The sequence below is a fragment of the Herpailurus yagouaroundi genome, unplaced genomic scaffold, assembly GCF_014898765.1.
Source record: "Herpailurus yagouaroundi ecotype Mexico unplaced genomic scaffold, PumYag 28, whole genome shotgun sequence".
NCBI lineage: Eukaryota > Metazoa > Chordata > Mammalia > Carnivora > Felidae > Herpailurus > Herpailurus yagouaroundi.
In genome coordinates, this window is record NW_024412376.1 from 34,180,301 (window position 1) to 34,186,300 (window position 6,000).

General features: G+C 41.0%; 1 protein-coding gene across 3 annotated transcripts in view; it reads right to left on the minus strand.

The window, feature by feature from the left end:
• The window catches only part of GUCY1A1 (guanylate cyclase 1 soluble subunit alpha 1), a 62,492-nt gene that overhangs the window by 31,668 nt on the left and 24,824 nt on the right, over window positions 1–6,000 (minus strand). For all 3 annotated transcript variants that reach the window (XM_040471708.1, XM_040471692.1, XM_040471699.1), the window contains exon 2: window positions 844–996. The gene's annotated coding sequence lies outside the window, so the exon portion shown is untranslated. The remainder of the gene's footprint in view (window positions 1–843; window positions 997–6,000) is intronic.

A 6,000-nucleotide genomic window follows, 5' to 3' on the forward strand; every position in this document is an offset into this window, starting at 1 on the left:
TCTGTGTCTTAGTGCTAAGTCCTACTACATTCTCATTATGTTTCCCTTCCTGAAAAATCAGAATAGCAGAAACTAGTGTCTCCAATACTTAAAAAAAAAAAAAAAAAAAAGTATGTGATGATGCTCAAATATATGTTTTTGGTTGAAATGCTGAGTTTTAGAGGAAAACAAAATTAATTGAAATGATTACTGCAGGGGCGCCTGGGTGGCTCAGTCGGTTAAGCATCCGACTTCGGCTCAGGTCATGATCTCGCGGTCCGTGAGTTCGAGCCCCGTGTCAGGCTCTGTGCAGACAGCGCAGAGCCTGGAGCCTGTTTCAGATTCTGTGTCTCCCTCTCTCTCTGCCCCTCCCCTGCTCATGCTCTGTCTCTCTCTCTCTGTCTCAGAAATAAATAAACGTTAAAAAAAATTTAAAAAAATGATTACTGCAAAAGAAGACACTTGTTTCTATAAATAGCAAAATAATTTAAAAATATTATCAAAATGTAAGAAAGTAATATTTTTTTTCCAAGAACTCTTGATCCCTAAGCACATGCCACTGGATTTGCAGGGGTCTCTGGATCCAAATCTAGAGGACACTGGAGTAAACCTCTCAGGGGCCCACGGGAATCATATACGTGGCTATTTCAGCATGTTCCCTTCGTACTTTTGTTTTTGCCGATGCGTGACTCTAAATCCTCCCACCCACAGTTTACAACCCATTTATTTAGTTATTTGTCGCTCAAATGGTCTCATGAACTGTCAGCAATACTAACAGTCTTTAGTAACTGGGTCCACCAACCATCTTCATTCTTTGAAAAGCAAAAACACAAAAAGAGTGCAAAAGAGCCCAAGCTTACTTACTTCCTACGACGTGCCTGGCACGGTGCTGGGGATTCTGTATTCACAGTCAAGCCTCACGGGAACTGTTCCATCGATCCTCCCAACAGCCAGACGACACAATCCCCAACGATCCAGAGGCTCAAAAGTTTAGGCTATTTTCTTTCATTTGATGTGCTGGAAAGTGACAGAGCTAGGGTTCACATGTAGGTCCCTCTGACACCAGAACCAATGTGTTTTCTATCAACCCAAACTCCTAGGCCAGTTTCTAAATAATCAGGCTTAGTTCATAAACTAGGAGTAAAGATATGGTTTGCAAGTTTATATTAAAAAGCGAACAAAAACATAGTTCTTCTGCTCGTTGGTTGGTGGTAGTTGAATCTTCCAGGATAAAACCTTATATTTCAGTCTTTAGAACTGGAGTTCAATTACTTGTTTTTTTCTTTTCTGTGTGCCTTAATGCTCTTAATATGTTCTTCATGTATACCAGCAACAGATTGTAATTTGACACAGATATGTTCTCTAGTTAAGTTTAGAACAATGGGCAATCCATTTTCTGAACTGGGGCAAATAAGGAAGCTAAATTCACCACGTGATAGCCCTCGGGAGCGTCATGAGGTACTAGGTATGGGCGAAGATTATGGATGCTGACAGGTCAGAAGAAGCGGGTGCTACTCTCTGTTACTTAAAATCCCCCAAATCTGTGATCACATGTAATTTATGAATCTTCAAGAAGACACAAGGAAGATCCTATATATTCACAAGCAAAGGCCATTTCCTGCCACAATAAAAGAAGCAGCTATCTCAGCAGGCTAGAATGACCCAAAGGTAATTTGGTAAGAGAGTGAATGGTTACTTTGACTTTGAAAGACCTAAAACTCCAAGGCTCTCAAGCACACTTATCTTGATTCAATTCCACAAATATATGTTTCTCAGTCTTTAATGCATCCGAACATAACTATTACTCTTCACTCACTCCCGTCCTCATACATGCTTTAGATCAGTGGACAGCAAACTTTTCTGTGAAGGGCCAGAGAGTAGATAACTTCAACTTTGCAAGTTTCTATCAGTGACTTAACTCCTGCCATTACATCATGAATGCAACCACAGCTGATACACAAAGGAATGGTATGCATGTGTTCCAATAAAACTTTATTTGCAAAAACAGGCTGTGGATTTGGCCCTCAGAATGGCCTTATTGATTTGGATCAGGCCATGGCTTGCTGACCCCTTGTTGTAAAAAGCTGAGCAGGTTAACTGAAGCATTTTAATCCAGATATAATTTGGACTACAGGACCAGAGTCACTTCCTCATCTCCTCTACCCACTCCACTCCCAAAATATAGTAGCCCATGTGAATCCAGTTTGGTATAACTTGTAAGTAAAAAAGACAGTGTAGAAGATAATATTAAATAACAATAAAAATTATAATACATTACTTTATGTTAATTTTCAGGAAGAAGAGCTATATTAACTGAATGCCATGATTTCAGTCATATCAAAATATAACTAGAAGAAGAGAGTACGCACAAAAAAAGAAAAAAAGCCAAAAAAAATTGAAGATTTTAGGTTGGATCTGATGAAGGTATAGAACTTCTCTCTAAAATAATTCTACATATTAGATTCTAATTCTACATATTAGAATTTTAGTTTGGGATTTAGGAGTTTGACATAAAAGAGTTTATGATAAAGTCTCCCGTTAAGTTTCTTTTTAATGTTTATTTTTTTTTTATTCTTGAGGGGGGTTAAGAGAGAGGGGGGGACAGAGGATCAAAAGTGGGCTCTGTGCTGACAGCAGAGAGCCTGATGTGGGGCTCGAACTCAGGAATCCTGAGATCATGACCTGAGCTGATGTCATACACTTAACTGACTGAGCCACCCGGGTGCCCTGAAGTCTCCCATTAAATTTAACCTTCTCATTAATGTTGGATTTCAACACTTGTCCCTAAACCCAACATTTTGACTCTCAGTTTCCTGTTAAATCTCATTGCAGAAGGATAAAACGGACCAGTCAACCTTGAAATTCTTTCTTCTTCTCTACTGCACATCACTATAATTTCCAGAAAATGTGTCTAACGCTGTTTTTTTATTAAGAAAAAACAGCAACAGGAAACAAGTTGTGCTTACTTTAAGTTCAGTTAAGTGTTTAGTCTCATTAAATCACATATGTATAAACAAACTAATTAGCATTCTTCATCTGTTCAACCGATGAAATTACATTATGAAACAGATGCTCTCAGTGCCGATACCTTGGAAACCTATGTTTGTCTTGTGTTTGCCTGCTAGGAATACAGAATATGTTCTTCGACTAAATGAGTGGTGATATTGATGTGTAACATTAGCAGTGACTTCGGAAGTGGTTTGGTCAATGGCTGAACTCAGTCCACAGCTGGTTATAGAAATGAGGGTAACACAGTAAGGGAAAAACAAATTAATTAAAATAATAAGCTTGGTGACAAGGCCTTGGCAAGCAGTGGGATATATGTTCTCAGAAACCCAGAGATGTTATTTGCTATCCCCAAGGTAATGATTAAACAGCCTCTGAACATATTGAATGCTCTCTCCCTCTAGCTAGTAAGTGATTAACTCTTCTATAGTGAGAAAAAGGACTCAGCTACTGGCCTCATATTAATAACCTGGATGCATTATTGTTCGGGTAAGGGGCCTGTCCATCATTTAAACTCCAGAGGTATACACAAGAATCTTGTTTTCTCCCTATCAAAGACCTGAGGGAAAACACTCACAGTAAGGGCTCTGACACAGAAAGCCCCTTTTGCAGCAACTTAAATAGAACAGCAGGTCGTAAAGAGCAGGTTTGAAATTAGAAATTTCGGAAGGGGGCGCCGAAGAATTGAAGTCTCCTTAGAAGAAGTCAGTTGTTACCATCGAGTGTCCAATATCAAGCCGAGGACCTAGCCGTGCCAAAATCCGGGGTTAAAGAGGTATAAGCGTTTTAAGATCAAATTCCAAAGTCCAAAATTTTAAGTTTAGCTGAAGGGAGAAGAGAGGCTCGAAACACAAAGTGCCCTGGTAAGGGGAGAGTGCACACAGCAGCACAAACTAATCACGACGTTCATAAACCGATGTCAAGGAAAGAGCTTATTTTGCAGGTAGGCTGACAATCTGCAGTTTTTGTTCTTCAAAAATTGAAAAAAAATTAAAACTCCATTAAGTCAAACTTCCAAAATGTGTTTCTTTTCATTTTGCAGTAGGAAATATTTATAGGACATTCCTCTGCGATATATCAGGAAAGCGGGACAAAGTACTAGAAAAACTGGTTGAGAATGTCCAAGTTACTCCAGGACTAAGTTTGAAAAAAAAAACAAAAAAAGCAAGCAAATGTCAGACTCTCTCATCTCACCATGCCTCCTTCGCCTCGCCATTGTCTCTGCTCATTATGGTCACACTTCTTGAAAGATCAGGCCTTATGTGCTGGGTTCACTTCCTTACAAAATAGTAATTCCTAAGTCTACAACTCCCTGGCCTTTGCTTCCACTGGGTTACTGACATGCACCTTGTTCAAGTCAATGACGACCTCTGAAAAGTTAAAGCTCATGAACCTTTTGGCTTGTAACATACTTGAGTTCTCCAATGCTATTTTCATTTTCTTTTTTATAATCTCCACTCCCACAGATTCTTTGATACACCGGATTACCTTCTACTGCATTCACTTTTCATTCTATTCAACACGTATTTATGGATGACCTACTGTGTGTCGGGAATTCTTACAGACGCAGGGACAGAGCAGTGAATGAAGGATATCGCCTGCCCTCGTGGAGTCTCCAATCCAGCAGGAGAACCATTTCTGACACATCAGTTCCATGTGTGATGCGTGCTAGTGAAAGGGGAAGTGCATAGTGCTCTAGGAGTGCAAATCAGGGATCCAAACCCAGTCCCAGGAGGAAGAGACATCTGAGCTGAGCTATGACCCTGAAGCAGGTGAAGAGAGTTCCAGAAAGAACAGCATTCTTGGAGGTCGAGACAGACCTAGCCATGTTCTAGGAACTGAAATAATTCCAGAATGGCTAGAGCATGGGGTCAGGGAGAGCAGGGTGACGGTGGAGGGAGCTGAGACAGTGAGAGGTCACAAATGTGGAGGGCTCTCCAAACCTTGCTAAACAAAGGAAAACTCTATTCCAAGGGCAACTAACGGAAATCTAAGAGGTAAGGATGTGAACGTATTAGGTTGCATTTTTTAAAGATTATTTGGAACGGAGAATGAGAAATGTGGCAGAGTTGGACAGGTGGCTGATCTGGGTTGGACTAAAATAGTGACCCTGAAGATGAAAAAGTGGATCAATTCCAGAAGTATTTCACACAGAAAAATCTACAGCCCTTGGCTACTGACTGCATATGGGGTCTGAAGGACAGTGAGGACATACTCCTCTGATCTCACTTCTCAATACCACAGCCCAGGAAAGACTCTAGGCCCCATGGGGAGCAATCAAGAGTCCATAATCCATTTCCCACAACATTGGTTATTCAATCATAACCGAGCCCAGATTTTGGGTTCTCACTATTACATAACACCTTGTGGGAGTCAGAATGCTCCAACTCTCTTGCTAAAAATCTCCTTTTGGAAAGTAATTTCTCCTGCTTCAGAAGCCCAGACGTGGGAAAGCTGACTCCAGTTTATGTCACAGCAGAGAATGTTCACCTTCCATGACTGCATTTACATGCAAGTGTAAGGTGCATCTTCTATCTGGATGAAGAGTAGGGGATACTTACCTTGAATTTTTGTAACTAAAGAGCCCATACTGTTAATCTTCCCACAACAAAGAAGTCAAGTCCAGTGCTTGCTTCAGCAGCACAAACACAAAGAAATCAATTCTAAAGGCAATGGCCATGTCAATGCTAGGGCCCAAAATGCCAGAAATCCCCCTTCACCTGATAGCAACTACCTCGTCAGAGCCACGGTACCGATTCAAATTATGTTTAATAATAATTGCCACAATTGTATTTAATACTGATAAATACAGTTTAACAAACTGTATTAATTCTTTGTTAAGAATAATAGGGGTGTGGGGCGCCTGGGTGGCGCAGTCGGTTAAGCGTCCGACTTCAGCCAGGTCACGATCTCGCGGTCCGGGAGTTCGAGACCCGCGTCCGGCTCTGGGCTGATGGCTCAGAGCCTGGAGCCTGTTTCCGATTCTGTGTCTCCCTCTCTCTCTGCCCCTCCCCC